The 12910-nt window shown below is 41.0% G+C and overlaps 1 long non-coding RNA gene across 1 annotated transcript in view; it reads left to right on the forward strand.

Moving 5' to 3' along the window:
• The window catches only part of LOC129636130 (uncharacterized), a 143928-nt gene that overhangs the window by 25990 nt on the left and 105028 nt on the right, over positions 1-12910 (forward strand). The window lies entirely within an intron of this gene.

The following is a 12910-nucleotide window of genomic DNA, read 5'->3' on the forward strand; positions in this document are numbered from 1 at the left end:
GATGGATACCCAAGGACAGGAAACTTCCCACCTGACTAGCAGATTTGGGACCTGGGACATGTCTCTTTACCAGAGTTCTGGGTCTCAAGAAAATCGTAGCAAGGATCTTCCCAACCCAGGGATAGAACAGGCAGACTCTTTACCCCACTAGCCCCACCTGGAAGCATAAAGAAATATACTTATGCATATATATATGCATATATTTATATATATAATTCATATATATAATATATGTATTTTGTATTAATGATATATAATATATATTTAATATATAAATATATTAAATATATATAATTTGTATAATTTATATATATATAAATAAAATTTGCATTAATGATATTAGCTGTATAACAAGCCACTCCAAAACAAACTAATTTGAACCAATAACTATTTGACTAACAAATAGTTGGATCTTGGATTCTTGGGTAACTGGCATTACTTCTTGTCTGGGCCAACTCTGCTGATTTCAGCAAAGTTTGCTCAAATCTCTGTGTTTAGTTGGAAAGTTGGCTGGTGTCTGGGGGATCTAAGATGGCTTCACTTACATGTCTGGTTGTTGGCAGGTCTGCAGAAGGGTTGGGAGCAACTGGGCCTTGTGTCTTATCCTTTAGGAGGCTAGCTCGGGCTTGTTGATATGGGGACAGAGTTCCCAGGAGAGCAGGGGACCAAGCTCCATAGTGAAAGCACTTGGATGCTCATTATTGCTAATATTGCATTAGCCAAGTTAAGTTTCATAGCTGAGCTCAGAGAGCAGGAGGGCACTCACAGTTACAGGGTAAGAGGCCTGGACACTGAAAGGGGAAAAACTGCTGCCATTTTTGCAATAAATCTACATAGGCAATCAAAACATTATGCATGAAGATGTTCATCACCATGGCTTTTATAGTATAACAATACATAAATGTAATTCAGATGTCCAACAAAAAGCAATAAAAAATTACGATACACTGAGAGAACTATTTGGTACCTCTCAGGCAGTAACATTAAAAATGCTTCTGATAAATGGTTAAGTGAAAAAAGGATATCCAGTTTTATGAATTCTATGGTAACTATGGGAGTTTCCCAGGTGGCGCCAGTGGTAAAGCACTTGCTTGCCAATTCAGGAGACATAGAGATGCAGGTTCGATCCCTGGGTCGGGAAGATTCCCCTGGAGAGGGCATGACAACCCACTCCAGTGTCCTTTCCTGAAGAATCCCAGTGGACAGAGGAGCCTAGTGGGCTACAGTCCACGGAGTCGCATAGAGTCATATAGGACTGAAGCAACTTAGCGCACACACACATGGTAATTATGTAATAAATATTAATTTGTTACTGTTTAGTCACTAAGTTGTGTCCAACTCTTTTGTGACCCCATGGACTGTAACCTGCCAGGCTCCTCTGTCCAAGGAGTTTCCTAGGTAAGAATACTGGAGTGGGTTGCTATTTCCTTCTCCAAGGGATTTTCCCAACCCAGGAATCGAACCTGCACCTCTTGCTTTGGCAGGTGAATTCTTTTCTGCTGAGCCACCAGGAAAGCCCCAATAAACACTAAAACAAATGTTAATAAAAAATGTTGGAAATGAATATAAAAAATTTTCTTATCTATGTTGAGGTATGACATCATGAGTCAGTCTGCCTTTCATTAATCAAAACTTCTCAAAAACTATACCATACACATAAAATCTACCTACAATTTTATTCAAAATCAAACTTCTGTGTTTATTAAAAAGAAATAATTTTGCACATCTCTAAATTATTAATATGTCATATTATAGATACCAAGAAAATATGTTCCAACAACATTTTCCCTTGGTATAAAGGAAAATTTTACAATTTCTTCTTATGAAAGTGTAATATAAGACTACAAGAGCAAGAAGTAATTTAAATATGTTCAGGGACCATTTTCATCTTCAGAATTAAGGATTATTTTAATTTTACATCATTGCCTTTTCTCTTTTACTTTCCTTTTTAGTTTTATCATTTTAGGATTCCCTATTTTTAATTTTCATACAGAGATTTCTTTAATTGATCATTATAATTAAGCATAAAGTCATAAGTTACAAAGTCATATTTTGCTGGATCTAGAGTTCTAAATTATTCATTCCACTTACTGTTTTTAGATTAGTTCATCTGAAAACTTCCAGTTTATTGTTGCTTTTTATTTTGTACAAATAAGAAGACAGCAGAAAAAGGAAGGATCTATAATAAAATAGATCTTCAAGTTGTTGATCTTAAAGTTTATATTGTTTGATACTCTGGTGTCATTACCAGACATCAATTTTTTTCCCAGAAGCCCTTGCTTTCATTTTCCATAAACCTTGTTGTACTCCGTGTATTCCAGCAAACCCTCACCGTTTCTTCTTGGACCTTAACTTCTTAACTAAAGCTGTTTATTGATATCCTACTTTTTTGCAGTGAGGTAGCAAATCAATAAATTAAAGATTAGTTCAGCGTGTCAGCTTCCCTAAGCATTCTGGGACTCATTTACTACTTTGGTAGACATGGAGGCCAGGTGGCAGCCACCCACAGAAATAATGTGTTTCTCTGTCAAACGTTTCTAGAAGTCACCTTTCAGACTAATTACTGAGTTCCGAACTGTTTGAGATGAGAAATTGGATGTAGATCATAACTTCATATGTACTAGCATTATGAGTTAAAGGAAATTATTTTCAATACATCCAGTTTTTATATTACCTGCCAGGCTGAAGATCTAGCTTCAGGAGGATTCTTTGGGGAGACGGTTTGTTCATTACACAAAGCAAGCCCACTGCCGTGACCTGACACAGCCAGTACTTTTTTTTCTTTCTTTCTTTTTTTTTTTTTCCTAGGGCACACATTTCCATAAGCTCTGTTCCACAGTCCTATTTTTATAACCACGTGGGTGGGATATATTAGCGCCACACTGGATTTCATCAATCTTATCTCTTGGAATCGGTACAGTCTATTTACTCTGATATTGTTCCGTTCACTCCTGCTAGCTTTTACCCAGCGTTCATTCCTCAGAGGTCCGTTCAGGGATCTGAGCTGTTTACTTTTTAGATCTTCCTGTTAGTATCACAGTCATTGCCGAGAACTCTCCCCTCAACTGAGAGTTTTACAATTCAAAACCTCATTACATTTTATAGAATCATATTTGGAATCTCTATCCCCAACTGTTTGAAATTGCCTTTATTTTTACTTAAGAGCATTTAGATAGATGATCAGAAACCTTTTGTGTGGATGATAAAGGACAGATTAGCCATAGAAAGTGAGAGGATGAGAGACACCTTAGAACAGTGTTCGGTCATCAGATTTATTATGTTGATGGCCAGTTTTGCCTGACAGGTCTAAGGCCATTCATTTACTGGTTTAGAGATAATGGTCAGAACAAGTTCTATCCCAGGAAGACGGAAGGTCAAAATAGTGGGCAATCTAGTGTTGGAAAATGGGGGGAAATGCACTTTATACCCCACTGGTAGGAAAGTAAGTTGATGTAATCTCTTTGAGAAGCTATTTTACAATATATAGAAAGCCTTAATAATTGCCTAATCCCAATGATTCAGCAACTCAATTTATAAAATTTTACCCTTAGGAAATAATTTTAGATTTAAGCAAGGATAAGAGGATATTCAACATAATTTGGCTAATAGTAGCAAAATATTCGGAGAAGGCAATGGCATCCCACTCCAGCACTCTTGCCTGGAAAATCCCATGGACAGAGGAGCCTGGTGAGCTGCAGTCTATGGGGTCGCGAAGAGTCGGACACAACTGAGCGACTTCCCTTTCACTTTTCACTTTCCTGTATTGGAGAAGGAAATGGCAACCCACTCCAGTGTTCTTGCCTGGAGAATCCCAGGGACAGTGGAGCCTGGTGGGCTTCCGTCTATGGGGTCGCACAGAGTCGGACACGACTGAAGCGACTTAGCAGCAGCAGCAAAATATTGGCAATAACTTAAATATCCAACAGTAGGAGATGGTTGAATAACCTTAGGTATATGCATAGTATGGTGTATTAGGCAACTCTTGAAAATTATGCTTTAAAAACATTTAATACATAGAAAAATATGTGTTACATGTTAAGTGAAAAAAACCTCTTTATAAAATAGTATACATAGTATAATACTATTTTGGAGGAAAAAAAAAGTGTATATATGCATAGAAAACCAGATTAGAAGTATATGCACCAAAATGAGAGTGTTTATTCTTGGGTAGAGGCTTATGAATGATTTTTATTTTCTCCTTTGTGCTTTCCTTTACTTTCTAAAATAAACAACTATTCCATTTGCAAGTAGGGAAAACATTATTTTAGAAAATAATGGAAAGTAAGGCAAAAATGGCTCAAAAATTGTATATGGTGCATACATATATATATACACTCACTACAAGAATTCCCATTAACAAAGAGACATTAACATTTGCAAAAAAGCACATGCAGGCTGCTAAAATGTGATGTGTATATGTATGTGCAAAACCAGTGGTCTGAAAACTCAATGATCTTTATGCAAAAAGGCATAAACAGAATTAACAATCCATATAATTTTCTCTTTCCATAGACAGATTGACTTAATTTTTTAAAAGCAGAAATGTGGGGTTGCTGAAATAAACAATGCCATGCAATGTGGGAACTTTAGACCTCCAAAGTTGTGATATATTCCACTCACATCCTTCCTTCCTAGCCTCTGGTTGAGAAGAGCTGTCAGGATTTTGGGGTGAATCCCTGTGTAGCTGTGGTCTGTGGGGGACATAAGGTGGCCTTAGAGATGTGGGCTGAGAGAGATTGGGAGGAGATGATGCTGCCCCTGTAGTGTTTGTGAGCTCCGTGCATCCTAATAGTGGAGACCAGGCAGGAGAACTTGACAAATATTGACCTACTCCAGTATTTAAAAGGGCTTCCTCTGTGGCTCTAGTGGTAAAGAACTGGCCTGCCAATGCAGGAGATGTAAGAGATGCAGGTTTGATCCCTGGGTCAGGAAGATTCCCTGGAGGAGGGCATGGCAACCCGCTCCAGTATTTTTGTCTGGAGAATGCCCATGAACAGAGGAGCCTGGCAGGCTACAGTTGATAAAGTCACAGAGTCAGACGCGTCTGAAGCACTTAGCATGAATACACCAGAATACATAAAATAATGACAAATAAAATAACTGCAAAAGTGATGGGAAACATTTTCTTTTTTCTATTTCAGTTCCGTAACAAGGGCCACCAACTCATATGGGAAGGTGAAGGGAGCACCATGTCCGCATTTTCCTCCTGTCTGCTCTGCTCCCGCCCAGGACACCCTGGGTGACTTTCCTAAGAGGTTAAACAGGGTAAAATGCTCTCCCTATCCCCAGTTTAGCCTTTATTTCACTCGGTAAACCTATTATCCTTGAACGGTGTGCTGAACTTGCTACTTGCCCGGCTGCTTTGTGAGCCGTGGCATTGGGGCTGCTTCTGCTCCTAAACACCTGTTTTCAAATCTGGCTCATTTGCAGGAACTGGGGTTAACCTTCTAATAGGCAAGGCCAGGAGTCCCTGGGATAATTTGGAGCGCTTGTAGCCCTCTCAGTAGGCCCCTCCTCAGCCTGAGTCTCTTACAACATAACCTTGCTTGGTGGTCAGTAGGAAGATGCCCTTTGGAAAGTGGGAACAACTGGAGATTTTGTAGGGACCTGTGTTTTTCTCAAAGTCTTCACCCTAGAAACTCCACAGTAAACTTGCTGCATCTCTCTGTGAAATATTTGGGGTTACTTTTTGAGGAATTTACTGGAAGTCATTTAGGCAATGTGCTAAATTTTACTTGCTCACTCGAATTCTCCTCTACTTAATTAAAATATCATCAAGAATTATACCACTTTGGCCAAGAGTAGGTAAACCAAGGCAGCCTACCCTTTATTGCTTTTCTGGGATAAAGGAACCTTGCTCCTACTTCTTGTCACTTCCACAGACTTGGCTAAATCCATCCAACCCCAGCTGGGAAATCCCTTTTCAAGGGGTGCCTGCAAAAGGCGTGTACAGAGATATCATCCTAGAACATTCTTCAGGGCCCCCTGGGTGAGGATTCTTATCACAAATGTTGTACAACTGTGTTTCATGTCTTATGCTCCTGGCCCTGATTGGAATTTTTCATTTTTTTTCTCTTTGTCTTTTTTTTTCTCAATGTGTTGGTGTTGTGCCTGACTCTGGGGTGGTGGGTATCAGGGATCCTGGAAAACCATGGCATTTGCTCTCTTATTGCTTCTTCTAAAGTATTTCCTAGATTTTATCAATACATTCTTACTGTACCAGTTGATTTGATTTTCCCTGTACCTTTAGTTTTTCCCTTTCTCTGGCTTCTTCCCAAAAACACATAAATGCTCTCAGATCTCCCCTATCTTAAATAATTCTTTCCTTGGCCAAGATACTGCTGTCTCTCACAAGAGCCCATTCAGTTCAGTCGCTCAGTCATGTCTGACTCTTTGCGACCCCATGAATCACAGCACACCAGGCCTCCCTGTCCATCACCAACTCCTGGAGTTCACTCAAACTCATGTCCATCGAGTCGGTGATGCCATCCAACCATCTCATCCTCGTTGTCCCCTTTTCCTCCTGCCCCTAATCCCTCCCAGCATCAGAGTCTTTTCCAATGAGTCAACTCTTTGCATGAGGTGGCCAAAGTACTGGAGTTTCAGCTTTAGCATCATTCCTTCCAAAGAAATCCCAGGACTGATCTCCTTTAGAATGGACAGGTTGGATCTCCTTGCAGTCCAAGGGACTCTCAGGAGTCTTCTCCAACACCACAGTTCAAAAGCATCAATTCTTCAGTGCTCAGATTTCTTCACAGTCCAACTCTCACATCCATACATGACCAATGGAAAAACCATAGCCTTGACTAGACGGACCTTTGTTGGCAAAGTAATGTCTCTGCTTTTGAATATGCTATCTAGGTTGGTCATAACTTTCCTTCCAAGGAGTAAGCGTCTTAATTTCATGGCTGCAGTCACCATCTGCAATGATTTTGGAGCCCATTATAAGCCCTATTTCTTCAATGAGTATTCTGCATGGTTTTTTAATCTCTTCCTCCCTTTCACCCACTCTTCAAAATTCATAATATTCTCACTTCAGCTCCCACAAAACTACAAAGCTGCTCACATATGGTTTATCAAGTACTCGCAATTGCTCATTTCCAGTTTCTCTCCTAGGTGACCTCTCTATAGCATAAGATCGGTTGTTCTCTCCCTGTTTGATGAGACTCTGCTTTCTGGATGACCAAGACATCTTTCTAACCACTGTCCACTCCTTCTATTTCCTGTTTTCCAGTGTGGTCTCTTTGATCTTCTTTTCTTGTCACTTTAGTCTACACAGTTGTCCTCCCAAGATAATCTCTTGCAAATTGGTGGCTTTAAACACCATCTCCACATGACTTCCAAGTTGGTAACACTAGTTCTGATGTTTTCATGTCCAGAAACATCTCTAGCAACCTCTGCCTTCTTTCCTTGACTCCTCTCTCTACCTAAGTTAAACCTGAGACTACGGTTCCTCTCCCAGTTATAAACTTAATCAGGAGGTTAGATTACTTGATTGTCATTATCTGATGGCTTCATATTGTTCAGAAGTGAAGCCCAGACTCCTCAGGCTGGCACTCAGGGCCCGTCATGAGTCACTTCAAGTCTAGTCAGTTGAGACAGGCTCTCATCACAGCCCTCATTTAGCCAGTCTGCTAGTAGTTATGCCAATATTCTTGAGTGCATCTGCCTCTGCCCTGTCATTCATGACATTTTCAGCATAGGTTATGGCTCAAGAAATAGCCACTAAATAAATGAATGGAGTATCTGCTCAGCTATCAAATGGAGCTCTTTTCACTCTTCTCAGTCCAGTTGCTGTTCTATCACCTCCATGAAGTCTTTCCTGATCTTTTTGCTGGAAACCACCTCTCTTCCTTTGAGCTCCTGTGGTGTTGTTTTCTTATACTAGTCCTATGCCACTTTATACATTTTTGTAGTCTTTCCAGTGCCCATCATGATACCTTATACCCAAGAGGTGATTATTAAATGAAAGACTTAATTCAGTCTTTTTAAAACTGCTGCTGCTGCTAAGTTGCTTCAGTCATGTCTGACTCTGTGCGACCCCATAGATGGCAGCCCACCAGGCTCCCCCATCCCTGGGATTCTCCAGGTAAGAACACTGGAGTGGGTTGCCATTTCCTTCTCCAATGCATGAAAGTGAAAAGTGAAAGGGAAGTCGCTCAGTTGTGTCCAAATCTTAGCGACCCCATGGGCTGCAGCCCACCAGGCTCCTCTGTCCATGGGAGTTTCCAGGCAAGAGTACTGGAGTGGGTTGCCATTGCTTTTTCTGTTTTTAAACTATGTAACACAAAATCCTTGGGATATGAATTTTGTGGGCCCCCTTGAAAAACTTAAAAAACACTAAAATTAAAAAGTTTAATTAATTTTATTTATTAATTTAATGAATTTTATTTATTAATTTAATTAATTAAAAACTAAAATTAAAAAAAAGTTCTATTTTTTTTTAACACCATAGAAATGTTCCTAGAACCTATACAGAGTGGATTAGTATATGGATCTGACAAAGGAGCAGTAGAATATTAAAGTAAAAACCAAATAAGGTCAAGAGATTGGGGTAGTTTTCCATATATTGCACACATGCATGCTCAGTCACTTCAGTTGTGTCCAACTCTTTATGACCGGCCTCCCCACCACCCCACCCCATGGACTGTAGCCGCCAGGCTCCTCTGTCCACAGGACTTTCCTGGCAAGAATACTGGAGTGGGTTGTCATGCCCATCTTCAGGGGATCTTCCTGACCCAGGAATCAAACCTACGTCTCCTGCATCTCCTGCATTGCAGGTGGATTCTTTACTGCTGAGCCACCAGGGAAGACCCTGTTTTCCATATACCAGTAGTTGGTCATTTCCAGCATAATCTGCTATTTCAACAATGTCATAACTTCATTTCTAACTCAACAGCAGGTTGCTCTAATGAACTATGCTGTGCTGTACTTAGTCGCTCACTGGTGTCCGACTCTGCAACCCCATGAACTGTAGCCCACCAGGTTCCTCTGTCCATGGAATTCTCCAGGCAAGAATACTGGAGTGGGTTGCCATTGCCTTCTCCAGGGGACCTTCCTGACCCAGGGACTGAACACAGGTCTCCTGCATTGTAGGCAAATTCTTTACCATCTGAACCACCAGGGAAGTCCTGTATTGTATGAACCTGGCAGCTATTAAAGAGGGTTCTTTGCTTTTTAGCAGTGAGACACATTTATAACAGTCTTTGGGTTGACAGAGTATATTTTCAATGTACATGGAGTTGGTCTGCATATCAGGTGGTGACTTGGCATGAAACCACAGGTAAGCTGTCACGCACATATGCAATGTGGATTCCCCTGTCCACCTGCAGACCTGGCGTGGGTACGAGACAATTTAAGGAGTGTGCTATTGTGGAGGAACTGGGAACATGTTTTCTAATCTTGGACTTGAGCTGGATTTCTGATGACTCCTAACACAGAAAAACCTACTAATGAGGATACTTGTGTAATTTTTTTTTTTTTTTTTGTACTTAAAGTAAAATGTAAAATGTCAGGCAGCTATCCATGACCTACTCCAGGGAAAGGGAACAGCTAATGATTAGTCTTCTGTTTACAATTAAAGTCTGATTTCTTTTCCTAATTTTGGTTGACTCGCTGTTGGTCCTCTGGACTCCTAATAGGCCTTGTGGATTCTAAATAGATTCTGCTTTGACTCCCAATTACCATGCAATTAAAGGACCTCCAAATGCTGCCCTTTAATTTTATGTTCATTGTCTCTAGGCTTTTGTTCTGTAATCTACTTTTAGATACCACGTCAGTTCTTTATAACCTTCTATTTGTTTTTTAGAGATACACCACCCTCATTTTCTAATATAGCCCTTCTTTATAAAAAAAAAAAAAAAAAAGCGTAAGAAAATCACCAAAACAGCTGCATAAATTTAGGGGGAAATAAGTGTTATAAGAATGGAGTAAACGGAGAGAGGACTGGCTTAACAATATGGGTTTGGTAACAAAGTCCAGTCCTGGAATGAGAGGGTGACTACCTTGATCGCTTTGTGCTTAGCATCCTAGGTTTAATTGAGGAGACAGACACTTTGTTTTCTAAAGATGGACCTATTTTGTACATTCTCCTGGAATCTGTGCATGAACTTAATAGTCAGGTGACTGAATAATGGATAGTCAACCTCTATCCTTTCACTGTTCTGGTATAGTCCGGAGGTTCTTTACAAAAAGTTTCCTTTGCAGGCTAGATTCTCTGAGCCTTCCTAGGTGACGGTTAGTTAAGCTGATGAGAAAAAATTAGGGGAGACGCCCCATGGCAGGCAGGCCACAAATGTACATTCTAACAGTGACCTTTAAGGAGCCTGCAACAACCCTTCAAAGAGTCACTCAAATAGTGAATAATTAAGACTTTTTCTGAAAGCAGCAGAAAAAGTGACTTTAATACTTGGGATTTCATCAGGGTAGAACACCTGGTATATGGTGGGGCCTCTTAAATCACACTTGGTCTCTTCTAACTCCAGATAGTGGTGCCCCTAGACCCAGAGACCTTCACAGGTCTGAAGGCTATCGTAAGAAGCCAGGACACTTGTCCTTAATGAAGATCAGTTCAGCACAGTAAGCAGTAATCACCATCAGGCCTTGCAAAAAGTGCTGAGCTACTTTTCCTACTACTTTCTCTTGATGATTCTGGAGGGTAGAGGGGAAAAGTCAAGATATGGGTTACCCTAACCAATAAATAATTGAAAGAAAATGAAATGCAAATTCAAATTCGCTTCTTTTCATAACAACCCCACTTAAACAGCTCATTCAACTGTGTTTGCCAGTAAATGGAGTGGAATTGGAATTGACAGGAGGGGTTTCTCTTGAATAGCCAACTGAGATGCAGAAATGCTTTCTGGTGCAAAACAAAGAAATCAGCAAATGAAGGCAGTCATTCTGAGCTACTCCACTTCTTCCCTTCCTGATGGAGCACCTAATGAAATGTGAAGTGGTCCAGGAGCTATAGGCAGAAGAATGCCTTGGTGTAATAATAGAGAGAGAGGTGTTTGCTATCAAAATGGGCACAGGCTTCTTGGTGAAGGTATAAAAGACTTCCAGGCTGGGCGTAAGCAAAGAGCAAGGCTCATGGTCTGAGAACCAGCAAAAGAGCCTGAAGGGAAGGCATCTTTCAATTAATATCTCCTGAGATTAACGAACAAGACAGTTCTAAATCAAGTATTAATAAAAGCAGATACAAATGTGATGGCATTTAAAAATATTAACAGATGTTTTTCTCTCATTCACCCTTGCTTTTATTCTCTCCTTTTCCTGTACTGCCTTACCTGATTAAGTCCTCTAGAGTCATTGCCCAAAGGGAGGGATATGACAAATATCAAAGAGAAAGAGGAAGTAGGAGCTTTGGTTTCTAAAATCTGAGCCCTGGAAAGAACCCAGAATATTTGGGATACAGATAGGATTTGGTAGAATAAGGTTTGAGGAAAGTTTTCTGTTGGACTAGAGGAAGATTCCCTTGGATTGGAGGAATGGAAGGGACTGCTTGGGGAAGGGAGGAGAGCAGAGATGGTGAAGCGTGCTGGAGGAAGGGCTGAGTGCCCCGCTGTTTGGACAATTCCAGGGGAGATGGTGAGACAGCCAGTCTTCAGAGACTGTGCACAGCTTTGCAGAAGTTTCTGAGTCACAGAGTGATACCCAAAAAACAAGGGGGTCCTGTGCCCCAGTGAGTGCCATGACAGCTGGGGAGAGAGCCATTGGGCCCAAGGGGGGCACAAAAGAATAAAGAACAGATACTTCAGGGCTTCATATGAGGACTAAACATGTTAGACACTGTCTGAGGCCTCCTTAGAATTGAAACACAACCCTGGGGAAGCAAGGCGGATTCTAAAATGGCTGAGACTAAATTTCTAACACTTTGGAAGAATATGGTATTAATGTAGAAATTGAGTTAATATAAAAAAAAATAAAGGGTTTGTAAAAATAAAGAGTTATAAACCACAATTTGTGCTTACTACGAGTAGGACCAGATCCAGGGTTTCTAAGCCTCTTGAGGAAGTTTGTGGGAGGTTGATTTCCCCCTCAAATTAGAGGGTAACTATTTTGAGGCAAATGCCATGACCTGGGCAGAGAACAGGTGGGCAAAAATGAGAGAGACTCTTGGGAGTAACCATGGAGGTTGAAGTGGATTGTGAAGAAATTGAGTTTAAGAGTCTCGAAGAGTACTTTAATCCCCAGGGACAGACTCAGAAAAGGGAAGCAGGAGAGGAGGGGTTGAGGTGGGTAGAGAACAGAAGGAGGGTGCCTTAATGGGATCCATAGAAGAGATGAAATTTTTGATATTCAGGAAAGTCTTCTAGAAAGGGAAGGAGACTTGAACTTCATGGCTCCATCACAGTTCCTGACAGGCCTGATGGGGACGACAGATAAGTCCCATGGACACTTCTGGGGCTTTTTGGAAAAGCAGGTGGAATTCCTCTTTCTTAACGCTGACCCAACACATAACACGCAAACAGGCACACAGCTACTGCAGGAGCCTGGGCCCATAAGCTGGGGGAGACTGACTTGTTTGCAAAACATGCTCAGGCTTGGAAGTGCAGCACTTTGAAGACAGTGCCAAGAATTTGAGAAACACAAGTTCCCCTCTCTTTCCTTTTCTCTTCCCATGAAAGTGAACTTTTCATGGTAGACGGTAGAGAACCACAGCTGATAATGACAAACCTGAAGTAGGGTTGGGGGGATCTTGGGAAAGGAAAGACAGATTCAGGTCTTGACTCTTGACTCTTGGCTTCTTGACTTAGGAGACTCGAGAATCATGGGAGAATTGTTTCACCTCTGGCACCAGGCACCCTCCCAGATTTAACTGAGGAGGAAGGGAGCCGATGGAGCTGGGGAACCTGCCAGTCACAAGACTCACCATCTTGAAGCCAAACTCTGACATGACATAGTCTTACCT

This window comes from Bubalus kerabau, chromosome 21 (genome assembly GCF_029407905.1).
Source record: "Bubalus kerabau isolate K-KA32 ecotype Philippines breed swamp buffalo chromosome 21, PCC_UOA_SB_1v2, whole genome shotgun sequence".
NCBI lineage: Eukaryota > Metazoa > Chordata > Mammalia > Artiodactyla > Bovidae > Bubalus > Bubalus kerabau.